General features: G+C 44.8%; 5 non-coding genes across 5 annotated transcripts; all 5 read left to right on the forward strand.

Moving 5' to 3' along the window:
• The first annotated feature begins 1,322 nt into the window (after positions 1 to 1,322).
• LOC119939808 lies at positions 1,323 to 1,486 on the forward strand. Its single transcript, XR_005454771.1, has one exon. It is a non-coding gene; the product is annotated as a U1 spliceosomal RNA (small nuclear RNA).
• A 2,229-nt stretch (positions 1,487 to 3,715) lies between these two features.
• Positions 3,716 to 3,879, forward strand: LOC119939775. The gene has a single exon (XR_005454738.1). It is a non-coding gene; the product is annotated as a U1 spliceosomal RNA (small nuclear RNA).
• A 3,291-nt stretch (positions 3,880 to 7,170) lies between these two features.
• LOC119939786 lies at positions 7,171 to 7,334 on the forward strand. Its single transcript, XR_005454749.1, has one exon. It is a non-coding gene; the product is annotated as a U1 spliceosomal RNA (small nuclear RNA).
• A 3,731-nt stretch (positions 7,335 to 11,065) lies between these two features.
• On the forward strand, positions 11,066 to 11,229 carry LOC119939752. Its single transcript, XR_005454716.1, has one exon. It is a non-coding gene; the product is annotated as a U1 spliceosomal RNA (small nuclear RNA).
• A 5,720-nt stretch (positions 11,230 to 16,949) lies between these two features.
• LOC119939895 lies at positions 16,950 to 17,113 on the forward strand. The gene has a single exon (XR_005454849.1). It is a non-coding gene; the product is annotated as a U1 spliceosomal RNA (small nuclear RNA).
• The last annotated feature ends 6,245 nt before the right edge of the window (positions 17,114 to 23,358 follow it).

Below are 23,358 nucleotides of genomic sequence, written 5' to 3' on the forward strand. Positions count from 1 at the left end.
GCCATTATTATTATTATTAAGCGGGGAACCCTGCGTTGCACATAGTAAGCGCTTAATAAATGCCATTATTATTATTATTAAGCGATTTGTCCAATAATAAATTAATAAATGCCATTATTATTAAGTGGGGGAACAGTGCTTTGCACATCGTAAGCGCTTAATAAATGCCATTATTATTATTATTATTATGAAGCGACTTGTCCAATAATAAATGCCATTATTATTAAGTGGGGGAACAGTGCTTTGCACATAGTAAGCGCTTAATAAATGCCATTATTATTATTATTATTATTAAGCGGGGAACAGTGCTTTGTACATAGCAAGTGCTTAATAAATACCATTATTATTATTATTAAGCGACTTGTCCAATAATAAATTAATAAATGCCATTATTATTAAGTGGGGGAACAGGGCTTTTTACATAGCAAGTGCTTAATAAATGTCATTATTATTATTATTAAGTGGGGGAACAGTGCTTTGCATATAGTAAGCACTTAATAAATGCCATTATTATTACTATTATTATTAAGCGACTTGCCCCATAGTAAATGCCATTATTATTAAGTGGGGGAGCAGTGCTTTGGACATAGCAAGCGCTTAATAAATGCCATTATTATTATTATTAAGTGGGGGAACAGTGCTTTGCACATAACAAGTGCTTTATAAATGCCGTTATTTTTATTATTGTTAAGCGACTTGTCCAATAATAAATGCCATTATTATTAAGTGGGAGAACAGTGCTTTGCACATAGCAAGTACTTAATAAATACCATTATCATTAATATCATGAAACGACTTGTCCAATAATAAATGCCATTATTATTAAGTGGGGGAACAGTGCTTTGCACATAGTAAGCGCTTAATAAATGCCATTCTTCTTTTTATTATTATTATTAAGAGACTGGTCCAATAATAAATTAATCATAATTCGAGCCTGGGTGGCTCGAATTGCTCCTTCCTTGGTGTTATTTCTCCTAAAGTTGGGAGGTTTCGCGAAGGAGAGGGAAGGAAAGGTAGTGCGCATGCGCCTTAAGGAACCGGGCGGAGGCTGGGAGGAGCCGAAGGCCCCGGTGGGTGACGTCACAGGGAAGGCGGGGCATGGAGAGGCGGGAGCGCTGTGCATCCTGGGAAATGACCTGCCCATCTTCTCGTTGATGGGATTTACGGGTTTTGCTGAGGAGAGCAGCCGTTCTCGCTTAGGCAGAGTGGTAGCACAGGCCCACACCAAATGACATTTGAATTCGGCCGCCTTGTGTCGTAGGAGACATATGTGTACAGCGCCCTGCTGGACATGGCGCCCTGTCCTATGAGTAGAGTAACTCATACTTACCTGGTAGGGGAGACACCATGATCACGTAGGTGGTTTTCCCAGGGTGAGGCTCCGCCATTGCACTCCGGCTGTGCTGACTCCTGCGATTTCCCCAAATGCGGGAAACTCGACTGCATAATTTGTGGTAGTGGGGGACTGCGTTCGCGCTCTCCCCTGAAATTCTAGTTTCAAGAGTAAATTTCTCTGAAGACTTTATTTCGCGCTCAGTTAGTGACACGTGGGGGTGTTCCAGGAGCGACTTGAGGAAACCTTGTTAGTTCTTTGCGGCTGTAAGATCTCGGTTTTATGTTCCTGAGATATGTTTTTACGGTTTGGAGCACAAGTTTTCTCAGTGAATGCACTTTGTTAGTTGAGATACTTTTGGAGTGATGAAAGCTTGGTTTTATAGCGTGTATCAGCTCTTTACCTTAATACTACTGTCAATCGTATTTTCTTGATGGCATCTATTAAGCGCTTACTATGTGAAAAGCACTGTTCTAAACCCTGGGGAGGTTACAAGGTGATCAGGTTGTCCCACGGGGGGCTCACACTCTCAATCCCCATTTTACAGACGAGGGAACTGAGGCCCAGAGAAGTTAAGTGACTTGCCCAAAGTCACACAGCTGACAATTGGCGGGGTCGGGATTTGAACCCACGACCTCTGACTCCAAAGCCCGGGCGCTTTCCTACTGAGCCATGCTGCTTTTCATGGGGTTTGAGGGGTTACCCTTTATAGAGCACTATATTAAGCAGTTGGGAGAGTACATTGTAAATAGATATTTTTCTTGTCCACAACGAGTTTGCATTCTAGAGGTGGAGGCAGATATTACCGTTGTTGGATAGGGGCCGTCTCCATATGTTGTACTTCCCAAGCGCTTAGTACAGTGCCCTGCACATAGTAGACGCTCAATAAATACACTTGGGTTCTGATCTAATCTAATCTAGTCATGGGTTCTAATTCCGACAACACCACTCGTCAGTTGTGTGACTGAGCCAAGTCACTTAACTTCTCTGTGCCCCAGTTACCTCATCTGGAAAATGGGGATTGACACATTGAGTCAGTACTGTACAACAGTAAACAGACACGTTTCTTGCCCACAACGAGCCTAGAGGAGTCCAGAGGGGAGGAGATAGACGAATAAAATAAATACAAAAATACAAAGTATATATAAATAAATTACAGCTATGTACATAAATTCTCCCTCGTTTTAGACTGTGAGCCCCACCCACTGAAATAAAAAGGGACGGTGGCCGACCTGATTTCCGACCTGAAGTAATTCAGTGCTTAGCCCATTCATTGTAAGTACTTAACAAACACCACAGTTGATGATGACTGCACTATGGAGCCTAAGCGTCTTTTACTTCTCTCTGGAAAACGGGAGATGGAGTCGAGGAGGGGCTAGGGTCCGGGGAGTATGATCCCGTTAACTTTAACTACTGGTTTAGTTTGGGGGGGGCGGGGGTGTCTTTGAATGAGGATCTCTAGTACAGGCTTTGGAGTCAGAGGTCATGGATTCAAATCCCGGCTCCGCCAATTGTCAGCAGCTAGCGCTCTTCCTCCCTTCAAGGCCCTACTGAGAGCTCACCTCCTCCAGGAGGCCTTCCCAGGCTGAGCCCCTTCCTTCCTCTCCCCCTCGTCCCCCTCTCCATCCCCCCATCTTACCTCCTTCCCTTCCCCACAGCACCTGTATATATGTATATATGGTTGTACATATTTATTACTCTATTTATTTTACTTGTACATATCTATTCTATTTATTTTATTTTGTTAGTATGTTTGGTTTTGTTCTCTGTCTTCCCCTTTTAGACTGTGAGCCCACTGCGGGATAGGGACTGTCTCTATATGTTGCCAACTTGTACTTCCCAATCGCTTAGTACAGTGCTCAGCGCACAGTAAGCGCTCAATAAATACGATTGAACGGATGAATGTATATATGTTTGTACATATTTATTACTCTATTTTATTTGTACATATTTATTCTATTTTATTTTGTTAATATGTTTTGTTGTCTGTCTCCCCCTACTGGACTGTGAGCCAGCTGTTAGGTAAGGACCGTCTCTATATGTTGCCAACTTGTACTTCCCAAGCGCTTAGTACAGTGCTCTGCTGCACACAGTAAGCGCTCAATAAATACAATTGAATGAATGAATGAATGAATGAATGAAAACGGGATGGTTTGTGGGGCGCTGTGCATGCTGGGAAATGGATTCGGCAGTGCGCTTTGTATTTATCACTCTTTTTTTGGCGTGAGTCCAGCAGATGTTGCCATCATTTAGACGCTGACTGCTGTGTTTGGGTATTTTCAAGGCGTAACATTTATGAGTTAAATTGGGCCATGTCTTAGCGGGCATGGCTTTACAGTGACGTGCCGGATATAACATGGTCTGTCCGTGAACGAAAATTTCATACTTACCTGGCAGGGGAGACACCATGATCACGTAGGTGGTTTTCCCAGGGTGAGGCTCCGCCATTGCACTCTGGCTGTGCTGACCCCTGCGATTTCCCCAAATGCGGGAAACTCGACTGCATAATTTGTGGTAGTGGGGGACTGCGTTCGCGCTCTCCCCTGGTTTGGTGTTTAAAAGCAGATCCTATTGTTTTAGCGATACAGGGCCGTTATGAGTGGGTTTCACGCAGTGTCTTTTCTGTGTATTTCTGAATGAACCGCTCTTTTGGGGGGTCTATTTGGCTTTATAATAATAGGGGCATTTATTAAGTGCTTACTATGTGCAGAGCACTGTTCTAAGCGCTGGGGGGGATACAAGGTGATCGGGTTGTCCCGCGTGGGGCTCACAGTCATCATCCCCATTTTACAGATGAGGGAACTGAGCCTCAGAGAAGTTAAGCGACTTGCCCAAGGTCACACAGCAGACATATGGTGGAGTCGGGATTCGAACCCATGACCTCTGACTCCAAAGCCCGGTCTCTTTCCGCTGAGCCACGCTGCTTCCTCAATCTGCTTTAGCAGATAGATTTTTTTTTTTTAAGCCAAAGGGTATTATTAAATGGTGAGAGCTTCGATGTGTTTAGTGCACTGAACTAAACAGTTGGGAGGGTACAGTTTAACGTACATTTTCCATGCCTGTGAGCCCACTGTTGGGTAGGGACTGTCTCTATATGTTGCCAATTTGTACTTCCCAAGCGCTTAGTACAGTGCTCTGCACATAGTAAACGCTCAATAAATACGATTGATGATGATGATTGCTGTAATTGCTTTTGTTGGACCTGAGACGTTCCAAGTGCCAGTATGTTTCTATTTCTGTGTGTTTCCCTCTCGGGACTGTAAACTCATGGGCAGAGAACGGGGTCTATCGACTGTGTTGTAGTGTATTCTTCCAAGCGCCTAGTACGGTGCTCTGTGCACGGAATGTGTTCAATAAAGACACATTGGTATATGGTGATGATAAATTGAACTGGACCCAATGATTGCCTCATGTGGGAGTCAGAGTCTAAAGGGGAACGAGACCAACTGTTTAACCCCCATTTTGCAGATGAGGAAATCGTTGTGCGAAGAATTACTGGACTTTCTCAATGTCACACCAGCTTTAAAGGTCTATACTCCGCTAAACATCTACTCCCGTAGCTTGCCCCGAAGGATGTGCTTAGTAAATGCCTTTATTATCATTATGTTGCATTTAATGTCATTTAAATTCTATACCTAGTTGTATATTGTGAGAGGGAGACAAAATAGTATAGATGCGGTAAACCCTGAATATTTGTCATGTATTTTGATGACCTGACTCTCTGTAGTTTAATACTAATTATGGCACTTGTTAAGCACTTACTATGTGTTAAATACGGTTCCAAGCGCTAGGGAAATATAAATTAATCAGGTTAGAGTTTGTGTCCCACGTGGAATCCTCCTTTTACATATGAGGGAATTGAGGCCCAGAGAAGTGATTTGACCTGCCTAAGGTCACACAGCAGATATGTGGCAGAAGCAGGATTAGAACTCAGGTCCTTCTGTCTCCCAGGCTCATGCTGTATCCACTAAGTCTTTGAGTGAAGAACTGTAGTCTTTCTTTTCAACTGTTAGTGGTGAGGGTTTTTTTTTTATAGCCCGGAAGATAGGTGAAGTTAAAGTATTGTCCGGTGCTTTCCTAGTACATAGTTCACCCTTTTGGGCTTTGAATGCGGTTAAGTAATTGAGTACCTAACAGTATAAAAGTAAAAGCTTGCTTTATAGCGAGTAACTAACAAGTTATTTTTTATCCTATCATCATCAATGGTATTTGAAGGCTTACTTTATACAGGGCACTATATTAAGCACTTGGGGGAGTTCAAGGTAGATATGCACTTTTCCTGCCCACAAGGAGTTTATAATCTAAAGGTAGAGGCAGATATCAATTTTAACTGCATTAAAAATGACCTTCCCCATAGTATCTGGGACTTCGCCCCTGGAAATGACTTCTCCCCTGGAAAGCAGCGTTGCGCAGTGGAAAGAGCACGGCCTTGGGAGTCAGAGGTCATGGGTTCTAAACCCGCCTCCGCCACTTGTCGGCTGGGTGACTTTGGGCAAGTCATGTAACTTCTCTGTGCCTGTTACCTTATCTGTAAAATGGGGATTAAGATTGTGAGCCCCACGTGGTACACCCTTATTACCTTGTATCTACCCCTCTGCTTGGCACATAGTAAGTGTGTGGCAAATGCCGTTATTATTGTTATTGCCCCAACGCTTAAGAAGAGTAATTAATAATAATAATGGCATTTATTAAGCACTTATGTGCAATGCACTGTTCTAAGCGCTGGGGAGGTTACTGGGTGATCGGGTTGTCCCACGAGGGGCTCACAGTCTTCATCCCCATTTTACAGATGAGGTAACTTGAGACACAGGGAGGTGAAGTGACCTGCTCAAAGTCACACAGCTGACAATTGGCAGAGTTGGAATTTGAACCCATGACTTCTGACTCCACAGCCCATGCTCTTAACGATGAGCCAACGCTGCTTGGCACATATTATGCGCTTAACAAACAATATTATTATTATTATTAGAGATAATGTGGTCAACTTAGAGCAGCAAAGGTTTAAAAGCTTGGATTCTAAGCTTGGGTTTACCCCTTACTTGCTATGAGACTTTGCCACTCAACTTTTCCATAGCTCATTCAGTCTATCGAATTTACTGGATATTTAACTAGTGAGTGTGCAGAGCACAATATAACAATAAACATTCCCTGCCCATAACGAGTTTATAGTGTAGAGGCCTGTAGCTTACTTTTCACGTTTCCTCTATGTAAACTGTGAACACCATGTGGGATAGAGACTCTGTTAGACCTGATTAATCCCTCTCCCACAAGCTGTAAACTCACTGTGGCCAGGGAATGTGTCTGTTGTTGTACTGTACTTCCCCAAGCAATTAGTACGGTCCTCTGCACACACTAAGCCCTCACTAAATAGGATTGAATGAGTGAATTGAACAACTTACTCCAGTGCTTATAACTGTGGCACCTAGCAAGCGCTCAATAAAGGTCTAATTGTGACAACGATGGTACTTATTTTCTGCAGACTACGTAGTTGTTTGGGAGGATTCAGAGAATTTCATGTGGGGAAAAGTACTGAACCCGAAACAGAACAGAATGTGAAAGTTGAGACAGCAGAGGAAACGAAAGAGCGGTTCCGTCCTCAATAGGACAGGGCATATGTAAATGTCACGCTGTGCATTCTGGGCATTCGTTTGATAAAATTTTATCTTTACTACAATTTCCACCGTTGGTGAAGGTTTTTAACTCTTGGGCGAATGCATTGGATGTTTTGCAATTCGTCCAGCAGGTCGTTTCATGAGTTGTGTCTGGCCGTGTCGTAGTAGACGTCTCTGAAAGGTGTCGTGAATGTAGGGCCACCTTCCTGCGGGAGTAAACAACTCATACTTACCTGGCAGGGGAGACACCATGATCACGTAGGTGGTTTTCTCAGGGTGAGGCTCCGCCATTGCACTCCGGCTGTGCTGACCCCTGCGATTTCCCCAAATGCGGGAAACTCGACTGCATAATTTGTGGTAGTGGGGGACTGCGTTCGCGCTCTCCCCTGTTTCGCTAGTGCAAGAGGAGATTGAATAACTGCTTCAAGTTTTTGTATTTTTGTGCGTGGCGGGAGAGAGTGGATGTTTTTCCTGATTTGAATTTCTTCATTCTCCACGGTGTTCCACTGCTTTTTCTTCCTGAAATAACTCCTTGTACAGGTTTTTTACTCTACTTATTTCATTTGTACAGAGTCACTAGTCTATAGGTTTCTTACTCTGCTTGTTTATTGGTACGTATTCACTAGGGTACGGGTTTTTTTACTGTACTTGTATTTTATTTGTGCATATTCACTAGTGTACAGGTTTCTTACTCTACTTATTTGTACATATTCACTAGTGTACAGGTTTCTTACTCTACTTACTGTATTTGTACATATTCACTAAGGTACAGGTTTCTTACTCTACTTATTTTATTTGTACATATTCACTAGTGTACAGGTTTCTTACTCTACTTACTGTATTTGTACATATTCACTAAGGTACAGGTTTTTTACTCTACTTATTTGTACATATTCACTAGTGTACAGGTTTCTTACTCTACTTATTTTATTTGTACATATTCACTAGTGTACAGGTTTTTTACTCTATTTTATGTGTGCATATTCACTAGTGTACAGGTTTTTTACTCTACTTATTTTATTTGTGCATATTCACTAGTGTACAGGTTTTTTACTCTATTTTATGTGTACATATTCACTACTGTACAGGTTTCTTACTCATTTTACTTGTACATATTCACTAGTGTACAGGTTTTTTACTCTACTTATTTTATTTGTACATATTCACTAGTGGACAGGTTTTTAACTCTATTGTATTTGTACATATTCACTAGTGTGCAGGTTGTTTACGCTACTTATTTTATTTGTACATATTCACTAGTGTAAAGGGTTTTTACTCTACTTATTTTATTTGTACATATTCGCTAGTCTATGTGCCTTATTTTGTTAATGTGTTTTGTTTTCTTGTCTGTTTCCCTCTTCTGGACTGTGAGCTCGTTGTTGGGTAGGGACTGTTTCTATATAAAAATAAATAATAATAATAGCATTTATTAAGTGCTTAGTATGTGCAAAGCACTGTTCTAAGCGCTGGTGATCAGGTTGTCCCCCGGGGGGCTCACAGTCTTAATCCCCATTTTACAGATGAGGGAACTAGGGCACAGAGAAGTTAAATGATTTGCCCAAGATGTCACACAACAGTCAAGTGGCAGAGTCAGGATTTGAACTGCCACCACCCCCCCCCCACCCCAGATTGTAAACTCGTTGCAGGCAGGGAATGTGTCTGTTTATTGCTGTATTGTACTCTCCCAAGCGCTTGGTATAGTGCTCTACACACAGCAAGGGCTCGATAAAAATGAATGAATGAATCAGGTCCTGACTTTCAGGCCTGTTCTCTATCTACTAGGCCATGCTGCTTCTCACAAAGGTTCTCCTACTACCTCTTTCCCTCCTACCCCACAAATGCGGAGTCTCTCAAGGCTCAGTTCTGGGTCCGCCAGTGTTCTCCATTTAAACCCACTGTCCTGGAGGCTCACTTGCTCGCATAGCTTTATTTACAATCTCTTTTCCTAAAACTCCGACCTCTCTCCTTGTCTAAAAACTCACATTTCCTCCTACCTTCTGAAACGAGAATGACCCTCAAACTCAACATGTCCAAAGCTGAACTCCTAATCTTCCCACCCAAACCCTTAGAGAAAATACGTTTTGAATCCCCTTTTAGCAGATAGGGACCCCGAAACACAGAGAAATTGACTGCCTCGCCCAAGGTCTCACAGCAGGCAAGTGGCAGAGGCAGGATTAGGACCCAAGTCTTCTGGTTCCTAGGCCTGTGCCTAGGAGCTTGCCATCACCTTCAGCTGCTTATTTTCCCTCCCGAACCCTGCCCTCTCCCTGACTTTCCTATCTGTGTTGACGGCACTACCATCCTTCCCGTCTCACAAGCCCGTGACCTTGGTGTTATCCTCGACTCCGCTCTCTCGTTCACCCCTTACATCCAATCCGTCACCAAAACCTCCTGGTCTCGGCTCCGCAACATCGCCAAGCTCCGCCCTTTCCTCTCCTTCCAAACCGCTACCCTGCTGGTTCAATCTCTCATCCTGTCCCGACTGGACTACTGCATCGGCCTCCTCTCTGATCTCCCATCCTCCTGTCTCTCCCCACTTCAGTCTATACTTCCCGCTGCTGCCCGGATCATCTTTGTGCAGAAACGCTCTGGGCGTGTTACTCCCCTCCTCAAAAATCTCCAGTGGCTCCCAATCAACCTACGCATCAGGCAAAAACTCCTGACTCTCGGCTTCAAGGCTGTCCATCCCCTCGCCCCCTCCTACCTCCCCTCCCTTCTCTCCTTCTCCAGCCCAGCCCGCACCCTCCACTCCTCTGCCGCTAACCTCCTCACTGTGCCTCGTTCTCGCCCGTCCCACCGTCGACCCCCGGCCCACGTCCTCCCCCGGCCCGGAATGCCCTCCCTCCGCACCTCTTCCTCCCTTCAAAGCCCTACTGAGAGCTCACCTCCTCCAGGAGGCCTTCCCAGACTGAGCCCCCTCCCTCCTCACCCCCTCCCCACCCCCCCGACCTACCTCCTTCCCCTCCCCACAGCACCTATATATGTTTGTACAGATTTATTACTCTGTTGTGCTTGTACGTATTTAGTATTCTACTTATTTTGTTAGTGATGTGCATCTAGCTTTACTTCTATTTATTCTGATGATTTGACACTTGTCCACATGTTTTGTTTTGTTGTCTCTCTCCCTTCTAGACTGTGAGCCCGTTGTTGCGTAGGGACCGACTCTATATGTTGCCAACTTGTACTTCCTAAGCGCTAGTCCAGTGCTCTGCACTCAGTAAGCGCTCAATAAGTACGATTGAATGAATGAATGAATGAATGAACTGCCGACATCACTACCATCCTCCCCGTCTCAGAAATCCGGAAAAGTATCCTCGCCTCATTTCTGTCCTTCAACCCACATTACAGTCGGTCATCGCATCCTGTCGGTTCCATGTACTGAGAGCTCAGCTCCTCCAGGAGGCCTTCCCAGACTGCGCCCCCTTACCCCTCCTCCCCCTCCCCATCCCCCCCGCCTTACCTCCTTCCCCTCCCCACAGCACCTGCATATATGTATCTATGTACGTGTTTATTACTCTATATTTTATTTGTACATATTTATTCTATTTATTTTATTTTGTTAATATGTTTGGTTTTGTTCTCTGTCTCCCCCTTCTAGACTGTGAGCCCACTGTTGGGCAGGGACCGTCTCTATATGTTGCCAACTTGGACTTCCCAAGTGCTTATTAGTCCAGTGCTCTGCACACAGTAAGCACTCAATAAATCTGAATGAATGAATGGATGGATGGATGGATGGATGGACGGACGGACGGATGGATAGATGGGTGGGTGGATGAATGAATGGGTGGATGAATGAATGAATGAATGAATGCATGAATGTTCAGAACTTTTCCAGGCCCTTCCCCTTGGTCTCCATCCAGACTGCTTCCAGAGTAATGACAACAGGAGGGATGGCTATGGAAATAACAGTGCGCTCTGCATTCTGGGTAATGCTCCGGTATTAAATTTCTTTCTTCTTTTCCTGGGGAATCGGCTTTTGCTAGGGATTTTTAAACGAAAATATAGTGTTCTGGGAGTCCCGTAACGAACATACGAGAGTTTTGTCGGGCCTAGGCAGAGTGGGCACAAGTAGTCAGTGGGGTGCCGGGCATGGCGTGGGGTGGTGGAAAAGTTTTATTTCATACTTACCTGGCAGGGGAGACACCATGATCACGTAGGTGGTTTTCCCAGGGTGAGGCTCCGCCATTGCACTCCGGCTGTGCTGACCCCTGCGATTTCCCCAAATGCGGGAAACTCGACTGCATAATTTGTGGTAGTGGGGGACTGCGTTCGCGCTCTCCCCTGTTTTACTAGTGCAAGAAGAGACTAAATAACTACTTTAAGTTTTTATACCTTTATATATATGAATATGTATATGAAAGCGCGAGAAAGTGTATGTTTTCCCTGACTTAATTTTTTTCTGTAGTTTGTATTACTCTACTGCTTCTTTTTTTCATTTGTTTTTCTGGCTTATGTTTTCTCATTTGTGTTCCCCGTTATTCTACTGTTTCTTTTTTTCATTGTTTTTTCTGACTTAATTTTCTTTTTCTTTGTTCCACCTTATCCTACCGCTTCTTTTTTGCTCTGAAGTAATTCTGTGTGCTTGTACAGATTCTTTACTCTGCTTCTTTTATTTGTGCATATTCACTAGTCTCTGCTTAGTACAGTGCTCTGCACACAGTAAGCGCTCAATAAATACGATTGATTGATTAGCTTGTTAATGTGTTTTTGTGCTCTTGTCAGTTTCCCCCTTCTGGACTTTGAGCTCGTTGTTGGGTAGTGTCTGTTTCTATATAATAATAATGATAGCATTTATTAAGCGCTTAGTATGTGCAAAGCACTGTTGTAAGCGCTGGGGAGGTTACATGGTGATCGGGTTGTCCCACGGGGGGCTCACAGCCTTAATCCCCATTTTAGAGATGAGGTAACTGAGGCCCAGAGAAGTGAAGCGACTTGCCCAAAGTCACGCAGCTGGCTATTGGCAGAGCCCGGGATTTGAACCCACGACCTCTGACTCCAAAGCCCGGGCTCTTTCCACTGAGCCACAATGCTTCTCTATATGTTGCCAACCTGTACTTCCCAAGTGCTTAGTACAGTGCACACAGTAAGCGCTCACTAAATACGAGTGAATGAATGAGTCTTTGAGGGTGGAGTTATTCTTCTGTGTTGGTCTTATTGGCGCGGTCACACCAGTTTGCTCCTTGGTTTGATGCATTTTTCTAATTCATTATCACCAAAGTCGAGAAGCACAGCCCACTGTTGGGTATAGGGACTGTATATGTTGCCAACTTGTACTTCCCAAGCGTTTAGTACAGTGCTCTGCACATAGTAAGCGCTCAATAAATACGATGGATGGTGATGAAAGTTGACAGGGTAGTCCGGGGGCGTGGGGGGGGCAGTTTTCGTGATCTCTTTTATTTTCGGTTCAGTTTCCCAAGTAAAGTTGTAGGTAATTTGCACGGGGTGCTTTGTGGGACTGCTCTCTCTTCTTCTTTCCAGTTAGCTGGTGCTCATAGGAGCTGTAGTTGTCTGGGTGTTGTGCGATCTCGGGGAAATCATTTTACTTCTTTGTTGCAACACTTGTAAAATGGCAAATAAGATTGAGTATCAGGGGGACAGGGGCTGTGTCCCATTTAACTAGCTTGTGTCTTCCCCAGTTTTTATAAAGTGGGACGCTATAGGAGTTTGCCATAAAAACTCCTTTTTAAAAACCTTTTTAAAAATCTCTTTTTAAAAATCTCTTTTTAAAAATCTTTTAAAGCTTTTAAAAGCTTTTTATATCTTTTAAAAGCTTTTTAAAGCTTTTTAAATCTTTTTAAATCTTTTAAATCTTTTAAAAATCTTTTAAAAGCTTTTTAAAAATCTTACTCCTCACACTGTGAAGACTTTTGCGTCCGACTTGATTCTCTCTGTCACAGTGCTCAGCATGTAAGCCAAGGCCTGAAGGGGATTGGCGTTTTTTCCCACATCATGGTCATCTTTTTATGGAAATTTCCCCTGTGCTCTCAAACACGTCTTGATCTCAAAAATCTACCTCAACTGGCTGATCTCATACTACCACCCAACCCTCACACCTCGCTCCTCTAATTCCAATCAATCAATCAATCAATCAATCGTATTTATTGAGCGTTTACTGTGTGCAGAGCACTGTACTAAGCGCTTGGGAAGTACAATTCCAACCGACCTACTGAGCCTGAATTATGTCTCTCTCACCGGCAACACCTTGCCCAAGTCCTCCCTCTGGCCTAGAACTCCCTCCTCCTTCATATCCGGTGGCCCATCGTTCTACCCACTGTCTAAACCTAAAATCACATCTCTTCCAAAAAGCGGTCCTTGGCCAACCCCTCATTTTCCCTAGGCACTTGGCTTGGAAACCCTCAAGCACTGGGATATTCATCCTAAACCCTCAGTCCTTCTGTACATATCCTTACTATTTCCCCTTTCTGTGACTTATTTTAGTGTCTGTCTCCCCCGAGGACTTTAAGCTCCTTGTGGGCAGGGATCGTGCCTACCCACTTGGCTGAATTGAACTTTCCCAGATGCTTAGTGCAGTGTTCTTCACACAGTAAGCACTCAATAAATACCGATTGACAGAAAAGACCCCAAAACCCTTGACAGCCCCCTGCACCCTCCAGCTATTACCCTACCAGCTATTACTCCCTTGTACCACTTCCAAATTCCCTGAACCAGATGTTTATATCTACTGCTTCTCCTTCCCAACCTCTCTTCTCCATCCCCTGCCATTTGGCTTCTGAGCACCCCGCCCCCCTTCTCCCCACTGAGGCTTCTCTTTCCAAAGTCATCAATGATCTCCTCTTTTCTAAATCCAACGGACTCTACTCCATCAAATACCTTAAACCTGTCACCTGTTTTTGAGACTGTGGACTACCCCCTTCACTTGGAAATACGGCCTTCCCAGACTGAGCCCCTTCTTTCCTCTCCCCCTCATCCCCCTCTCCATCCCCCCCGTCTTACCTCCTTCCCTTCCCCACTGCACCTGTATATATGTACATATGTTTGTACATATTTATTACTGTATTTATTTATTTATTTTACTTGTACATATCTATTCTATTTATTTTATTTTGTTAGTATGTTTGGTTTTGTTCTCTGTCTCCCCCTTTTAGACTGTGAGCCCACTGTTGGGTAGGGACTGTCTCTGTATGTTGCCAATTTGTACTTCCCAAGCACTTAGTACAGTGCTCTGCACACAGTAAGCGCTCAATAAATACGATTGATGATGATGATGATGAAAAGAGCACCAAACCTTGGTTTCAGAGACTTTCCTCCTTTTTTTATGGTATTTGTTAAGTGCTTATTATGTGCCAGGTACTAGCCTGAGTACTGGAATAGATACAGCTTAATCAGGTTGGCCATAGGCCATGTCCCATATTGGGCTCACAGTCTTAATCCCCATTTTACAGATGTTAAATGTTACAGAAGTTAAATGATTTGCCCAAGGTCACACAACAGTCAAGTGGCAGAGTCAGGATTTGAACTGTCACTCCCCCCCCCACCCCAGATTGTAAACTCGTTGCAGGCAGGGAATGTGTCTGTTTATTGTACTGTACTCTCCCAAGCGCTTAGTATAGTGCTCTACACACAGCAAGGGCTCAATAAAAATGAATGAATGAATCAGGTCCTGACTTTCAGGCCTGTTGTTTATCTACTAGGCCATGCTGCTTCTCACAAAGGTTCTCCTACTACCTCTTTCCCTCCTACCCCACAAATGTGGAGTCTCTCAAGGCTCAGTTCTGGGTCCTCCAATATTGTCCATTTAAACCCACTGTCCTGGAGGCTCACTTGCCCGTATAGCTTTATTTACAATCTCTTTTCCTAAAACTCCGACCTCTCTCCTTGTCTAAAAACTCACATTTCCTCCTACCTTCTGAAACGAGAATGACCCTCAAACTCAACATGTCCAAAGCTGAACTCCCAATCTTCCCACCCAAACCCTTAGAGAAAATACGTTTTGAATCCCCTTTTAGCAGATGAGGACCCCGAAACAGAGAAATTAACTGCCTCGCCCAAGGTCTCACAGCAGGCAAGTGACAGAGACAGGATTAGGACCCAAGTCTTCTGGTTCCTAGGCCTGTGCCTAGGAGCTTCCCATCACCTTCAGCTGCTTATTTTCCCTCCCGAACCCTGCCCTCTCCCTGACTTTCCCATCACTGTAGACGGCACTACCATCCTTCCCGTCTCACAAGTCCGCGACCTTGGTGTCATCCTCGACTCCGCTCTCTCGTTCACCCCTTACATCCAATCCGTCACCAAAACCTTCAGGTCTCACCTCCGCAACATCGCCAAGCTCCGCCCTTTCCTCTCCTTCCAAACCGCTACCCTGCTGGTTTAATCTCTCATCCTGTCCCGACTGGACTGCTCCATCAGCCTTCTCTCTGATCTGCCATCCTCCTGTCTCTCCCCACTTCAGTCTATACTTCCCACTGCTGCCCGGATCATCTTTGTGCAGAAACGTTCTGGGCGTGTTACTCCCCTCCTCAAAAATCTCCAGTGGCTCCCAATCAACCTACGCATCAGGTAAAAACTCCTGACTCTCGGCTTCAAGGCTGTCCATCCCCTCGCCCCCTCCTACCTCACCTCCCTTCTTTCCTTCTCCAGCCCAGCCCGCACCCTCCGCTCCTCTGCCGCTAACCTCCTCACTGTGCCTCGTTCTCGCCCGTCCCGCCATCGACCCCCGGCCCACGTCCTCCCCCTGGCCCGGAATGCCCTCCCTCCGCACATCCGCCAAGCTCACTCTCTTCCTCCCTTCAAAGCCCTACTGAGAGCTCACCTCCTTCAGGAGGCCTTCCCAGACTGAGCCCCCTCCCTCCTCTCCCCCTCCCCATCCCCTCGCCCTACCTCCTTCCCCTCCTCACAGCACCTGGATATATGTCAGTACAGATTTATTACTCTATTGTGCTTGTACATATTTAGTATTCTACTTATTTTTAATGATGTGCATCTAGCTTTACTTCTGTTTATTCTAATGACTTGACACTTGTCCACATGTTTTGTTTGTTGTCTGTCTCCCTTCTAGACTGTGAGCCCATTGTTGCGTAGGGACCGACTCTATATGTTGCCAATTTGTACTTCCTAAGCGCTTAGTCCAGCGCTCTGCACTCAGTAAGCGCTCAATAAATACGATTGAATGAATGAATGAATGAACTACCGACATCACTACCATCCTCCCCGTCTCAGAAATCCGGAAAAGTATCCTCGCCTCATTTCTGTCCTTCAACCCACATTACAGTCGGTCATCGCATCCTGTCGGTTCCATGTACCGAGAGCTCACCTCCTCCAGGAGGCCTTCCCAGACTGCGCCCCCCCCCTTGCTCTGCCCCTCCTCCCCCTCCCCATCCTCCCCGCCTTACCTCCTTCCCCTCCCCACAGCACCTGTATATATGTATGTATGTTTATACGTATGTATTACTCTATATTTTATTTGTACATGTTTATTTATATTTAATTTATTGTGTTAATATGTTTTGTTTTGTTCTCTGTCTCCCCCTTCTAGACTGTGAACCCACTGTTGGGCAGGATCCGTCTCCATATGTTGCCAACTTGTACTTCCCAAGTGCTTATTAGTCCAGTGCTCTGCACACAGTAAGCGCTCAATAAATCTGAATGAATGAATGGATGGATGGATGGACGGACGGATGGATAGATGGATGAATGAATGAATGAATGGATGGATGGATGAATGAGTGAATGAATGAATGAATGTTCAGAACTTTTCCAGGCCCTTCCCCTTGGTCTCCATCCAGACTGCTTCCAGAGTAATGACAACAGGAGGGATGGCTATGGAAATAACAGTGCGCTCTGCATTCTGGGTAATGCTCCGGTATTAAAATTCTTTCTTCTTTTCCTGGGGAATCGGCTTTTGCTAGGGATTTTTAAACGAAAATATAGTGTTCTGGCAGTCCCCAAGCGAATATACGAGAGTTTTATCGGGCCTAGGCAGAGTGGGCATAAGTAGTCAGTGGGGTGCCTGGCATGGCGTGGGGTCGTGGAAACGTTTTTAACTCATACTTACCTGGCAGGGGAGACACCATGATCACGTAGGTGGTTTTCCCAGGGTGAGGCTCCGCCATTGCACTCCGGCTGTGCTGACCCCTGCGATTTCCCCAAATGCGGGAAACTCGACTGCATAATTTGTGGTAGTGGGGGACTGCGTTCGCGCTTTCCCCTGATTTGCAGTTTAAAAGTAGATTGATTCTTGTCACTCTTCATTAAAAATCTGGAGTAGTCTTAGTAGGGTGTTTTCTGATTTTGGTACAGTGCGTTCTTTTAAGTGATGCAGAGAGTGTTGAAGAAGGCTGTAGATATCCAGTCTTGTCTGCGCTACTTTCATTCGACTGTTGCGTGATTTTAAGCAAATCATATGTAGTTCTTAGATTTCAGTTTTCTCAGCTGTAAAATGGAGCTCACTTCGGGTACGTCACCTGACCAGATTTCGTTTCACCCCAAGCACTTTATTGTCGTTACTGTGTGGAATAAATACCATTTAAAACCCCCTCGCAAAACGTTATTTTTTTAGGTTTGCTGGGGGGATAGGAGGTTTAAGGAGAAGAAAAGAAATTAGGGAAAGGGGTGCTGAGTACGTACTGCAGAGCACTATACTAAGCGCTTGGGAAGTACAAGTCGGCAACACATAAAGACGGTCTCATCTGTAAAATGGGGATAAAGACTGTGAGCCCCTACCTTGTATCCACCCCAGCGCTTAGAACAGTGCCTGGCACATAGTAAGCGCTTAACAAATGCCAACATTATTATTATTATTACAAGCAACATATAGAGACGGTCCCTAACCAACATTCATTCAGTCCTATTTATTGAGCGCTTACTGTGTGCTTTAATGAAACCGATGTCTCAGTTAAAATTGTGTTCCCTTCTTACAGCCTCCCTCAGAGCTTACTGCTTTTTGGATGATCTGTGTGTTTTCATGTTCGAACAATTGCATTTCTGACCCCCAACGACAAATAATCAGGCGTTACTGTTATCGACAAGTAGGGTGCAAAATAGGTTAATCGGTGTAAATCTTGTACCCAGGGTGGTGACGCAGATAGGAAAAATGACTCGGAGACAGGAGTTCAGATAGAGGAAAGTGGCTACCTGCCCGTTCACCTCCCGGGAGAGGGACGAGTGACAAGCAGCCCCGATCCCATTCTCACTGTGTCTTTTATTGAGTTACAGCAACATGGGAGCGGAGCATTTAGGAATTTCAGGAATCCAATTAGGACCGACAGGATGCTATAAATTCTCATTATCCTCTGTTCTCACTGCCTTGTGCCGGTTGTTGTTATCTGCCCTATGGCCTTGCATAGATAGGTGTTACTTGTTACCGGCCTTGAAGACATCTGTTGCTGAGCCTTGCGTAAAATACAAAAAGGAGTTGTTCTCTCGGCCTGCACAAAATGGAGGGTTACTGTTAGCATACACAAAATGGAGTCAGTCATGTCAAGTCCGCTAGTGGACAACAATTGCCACCCTCTGTCATTCATTCAATCGTATTTATTGAGCGCTTACTGTGTGCGGAGCACTGGACTAAGCGCTTGGGAAGGACAAGTCGGCAACATAGTAAGACGGTCCCTACCCAACAGCGGGCTCACAGTCTAGAAGGGACTGAGAGCTCCCCTCCTCCAGGAGGCCTTCCCAGACTGAGCCCCTTCCCTCCTCTCCCCCTCGTCCCCCTCTCCATCCCCCCATCTTACCTCCTTCCCTTCCCCACAGCGCCTGTATATATGGATATATGTTTGTACATATTTATTACTCCATTTATTTATTTATTTTACTTGTACATATCTATTCTATTTATTTTATTTTGTTAGTACGTTTGGTTTTGTTCTCTGTCTCCCCCTTTTAGACTGTGAGCCCGCTGTTGGGTAGGGACCGTCTCTATATGTTGCCAATATGCACTCCCCAAGCGCTTAGTACAGTGCTCTGCACACAGTAAGCGCTCAATAAATACGATCGATGATGATAGAAGGGGGAGACAGAGAACAAAATATATTAACAAAATAAAATAAATAGAAGAAACGGTCCCTACCCAACCCAACGTCTCACTTTCGTTTGGGTTCGGGCATGCAGCTCAGTGGGAGAGCGCATTCTTTGTATGTATGAGGCCCCGGGTTCAATCCCCATCATCTCCACTTATCAGCGCTTGGAACAGTGCTTTGCACATATTAAGCGCTTAATAAATTCCATTATTATTCGGTCGTATTTATTGAGCGCTCACTGTGTGCAGTAAACTTTTATTGCCTCTAAGAGGTGTAAACTGGTTGGGGGCAGAGAAAGTGTCTGTTAAACTGTTCGAGTGTAGTTTATTTATTCCTATTAATGTCTGTCTCCCCCTCTAGACTGTGAGCCCGTTGTGGGCAGGGAATTGTTGTGCCGAGAATCAGCGAGTGAGACCCAAGTAGTAATCTAGAAGTGGATTTTATTAGCGCGCGGCTGCAAGGGGCCAGGAACCCAGATCAAGCAGCCCCGATGCCAGTCTCACTGTGTCTTTTATTGAGTTACAGCAACATGGGAGGGAGCATTTAGGAATTTCAGGAATCCAATTAGCACCTACAGGATGCTGTAAATTCTCTGTTTTTACTGCCTTGTAAAGGTTGTTGTTATCTGCCATATGGCCTTGTATAAATAGGTGTGTAAGTTCGGTTATCTTCTGTTGTCACTGTCTTGTCAGGATGTCATCTGACCTACGACCTTACATAGATAAGTGTTACTTGTTTAATGGCCTTGAAGGCATCTGTTGCAGACAATACAAAAAGGAGTTGTTCTCTCAGCCTGCACAAAATGGAGTCAGTCATGTCAAGTCCGCTAGTGGACAACAGGGATGGCTTTTGTCAGGCAGGTCAGGGTGGGGGAGGCCTTGGTTAGGCAGGGTTTGTGGCGGGAAGTTTTGGCGGGCATCCTTCTTCCATGAAGAAGGGTGTACAAAGGGATGGGAGGAAGGGATGGGAAAGCAAAATGGAGATCAGACAAACCCGATCACAACAGAATGTGTCTGTTTACTGTTGTATAGCCAACTATGTGTAACCAGCTACTAGTACATTGGCTTTAATGAAGCCGATGTCTCCATTAAAATTATGTTCCCTTCTTACAGCCTCCCTCTGAGCTCATTGCTTTCTGGATGATCTGTGTGTTTTCATGTTCGAGCAACTGCATTTCTGGGCCCCAACGACAAATAATTATTCATTGCCACCCTCTGTCATTCATTCAGTGGTATTTATTGAGCGCTTACTGTGTGCGGAGCACTGGACTAAGCGCTTGGGAAGTACAGGTTGGCAACGTATAGAGACGGTCCCTACCCAAAAGTGGGCTCCCAGTCTAGAAGGGGGAGACAGAGAACAAAACAAAACATATTAACAAAATAAAATAAATGGAATAAATATGTACAAATAAAATAGAGTAATAAATCCGTACAAACATATATACATATATACAGGTGCAAGGTTAGTCATCGTTAAGACTTTCATTCAATCATTAAATTCAATGATTCCCCCTCCCCACCCCCCGCCTTACCTCCTTCCCCTCCCCACAGCACCTGTATATATGTTTGTACATATTTATTACTCTATTTATTTAATTTGTACATATTTATTCTATTTATTTTATTTTGCTAATATGTTTTGTTCTCTGTCTCCCCTTTCTAGACTGTGAGCCCGCTGTTGGGTAGGGACCGTCTTTATATGTTGCCAACTTGTACTTCCCAAGCGCCTAGTAAAGTGCTCTGTACACAGTAAGTGCTCAATAAATACGATTGAATGAATGAATGGTATTTAACAAGTACTTACTGTGTGCAGAGCACTGTACTGAGCGCTTGGGAAAGTACAGTGCAGCAGTAGTGACAATCCCCACCCACAATGAGCTCACAGTCTAGAGGGGGGAGACAGACAGCAATACAAAGACATCATTCATAAATTGTCGTATTTATTGAGCGCTTACTGTGTGCAGGGCACTGTACTAAGCGCTTGGGAAGTTCAAGTTGACAACATATAGAGACGGTCCCTACATCAATAATAATAATAATGGCATTTATTAAGCGCTTACTATGTGCAGAGCACTGTTCTAAGCGCTAGGGAGGTTACAAAGTGATCAGGTTGTCCCACATGTGGCTCACGGTCTTAATCCCCATTTTACAGATGAGGTAACTGAGGCCCAGAGAAGTTAAGTCAAGCGCTTAGTACAGTGCTCTGCACACAGTAAGCGCTCAATAAATACGATTGATTAAGTGACTTGCCCAAAGTCACACAGCTGACAATTGGTGGAGCCGGAATTTGAACCCATGACCTCTGACTCCAAAGCCCGGGCTCTTTCCACTGAGCCACGCTGCTTCTCTAATAAATCAATCAATAAATCAAGTGACAGTTGTATACTTAAGTGCTGTGGAGCGAGGCGGGGGAAGAGCAAAGGGAGCAAGTAGGGGCAACACAGAAGGGAGCGGGAGATGAGGAAAAGTGTGCCTGAAGCTGGGAAGGCCTCTTGGAGGAGGTGGGCCTTCAGTAAGGCTCTGAAGGGGCCGGAGAGTAAACCTTTAACTATTTATTGCCTCTAGGAGGTGTAAACGCGTTGGGGGCAGAGAAAGTGTCTGTTACACTGTTCCAGTGTAGTTTATTTATTCATATTAATAATGAATAATAATGAATAGGAGAAGCAGCGTGGCTCAGTGGAAAGAGCCCGAGCTTTGGAGTCAAAGGTTATGGGTTCAAATCCCGGCTCCACCACTTGTCAGCTGTGTGACTTTGGGCAAGTCACTTCACTTCTCTGGGCCTCAGTTACCTCATCTGGAAAATGGGGATGAAGACTGTGAGCCCCCCGTGGGACAACCTGATCACCTTGTTAGCCTCCCTAGCGCTTAGAACAGTGCTTTGCACATAGTAAGTGCTTAGTAAATGCAATCATTATTATTATTATTATTATATTAATGCCTGTCTCCTCACTAGACTGTGAGCGCGTTGTGGGCAGGGGATGTGTCTGTTTACTGTTGTATAGTACTCTCTCAAGCGTTTAGTACAGGGGATGTGTCTGTTTACTGTTGTATAGTACTCTCTCAAGCGTTTAGTGCAGGGGATGTGTCTGCTTACTGTTGCATAGTACTCTCTCAAGCGCTTAGTACAGGGGATGTGTCTGTTTACCGTTGTGTAGTACTCTCTCAAGCGTTTAGTACAGGGGATGTGTCTGTTTACTGTTGTATAGTACTCTCTCAAGCGTTTAGTACAGGGGATGTGTCTACTCTTGTATAGTACTCAGGCGTTTAGTACAGGGGATGTGTCTGTTTACTGTTGTATAGTACTCTCTCAAGCGTTTAGTGCAGGGGATGTGTCTGTTTGCTGTTGTATAGTACTCTTTCAAGCGTTTAGTACAGAGGATGTGTCTGCTGTTGTATAGTACTCTCTCAAGCGTTTAGTACAGGGGATGTGTCTGTTTGCTGTTGTATAGTACTCTCTCAAGCGTTTAGTACAGGGGATGTGTCTGTTTGCTGTTGTATAGTACTCTCTCAAGCGTTTAGTACAGGGGATGTGTCTGTTTGCTGTTGTATAGTACTCTCTCAAGCGTTTAGTACAGGGGATGTGTCTGTTTACTGTTGTATAGTACTCTCTCAAGCGTTTAGTACAGGGGATGTGTCTGTTTACTGTTGTATAGTACTCTCTCAAGCGTTTAGTGCAGGGGATGTGTCTGCTTACTGTTGCATAGTACTCTCTCAAGCGCTTAGTACAGGGGATGTGTCTGTTTACCGTTGTGTAGTACTCTCTCAAGCGTTTAGTACAGGGGATGTGTCTGTTTACTGTTGTATAGTACTCTCTCAAGCGTTTAGTACAGGGGATGTGTCTGTTTGCTGTTGTATAGTACTCTCTCAAGCGTTTAGTACAGGGGATGTGTCTGTTTACTGTTGTATAGTACTCTCTCAAGCGTTTAGTACAGGGGATGTGTCTGTTTACTGTTGTATAGTACTCTCTCAAGCGTTTAGTACAGGGGATGTGTCTGTTTGCTGTTGTATAGTACTCTCTCAGGCGTTTAGTACAGGGGATGTGTCTGCTGTTGTATAGTACTCTCTCAAGCGTTTAGTACAGGGGATGTGTCTGCTGTTGCCTAGTACTCTCTCAAGCGCTTAGTACAGGGCTCTGCGCCCAGTAAGCGCCCAGTACAAACGGTTGGCCGAAAGGGCAGGGCGATGACGTCAGCCTCGAGGGTGGGTATATGTAAATGAAAGCGCTGTGCATCCTGGGAAATGGCTCGGCCGGCCTTTCGGTACAATCCTGCAGCGGATTTTGCGGAGGAAAGGGCAGCATTTTATGAGCGCTAGGGAGAGCGGTAAATACAGTCCCAAAGAGCCTTATTTTGGGAGGCGGGTTGTGGCGTGTCATTAGGGAGCGCAACTTAACAGCGTCTTGCGTGGGAGGCCGTGGCCATTGGTGGCCCAAACAACTC

The sequence above is a fragment of the Tachyglossus aculeatus genome, chromosome 17 (genome assembly GCF_015852505.1).
Source record: "Tachyglossus aculeatus isolate mTacAcu1 chromosome 17, mTacAcu1.pri, whole genome shotgun sequence".
In the NCBI taxonomy this organism is placed as follows: Eukaryota; Metazoa; Chordata; class Mammalia; order Monotremata; family Tachyglossidae; genus Tachyglossus; species Tachyglossus aculeatus.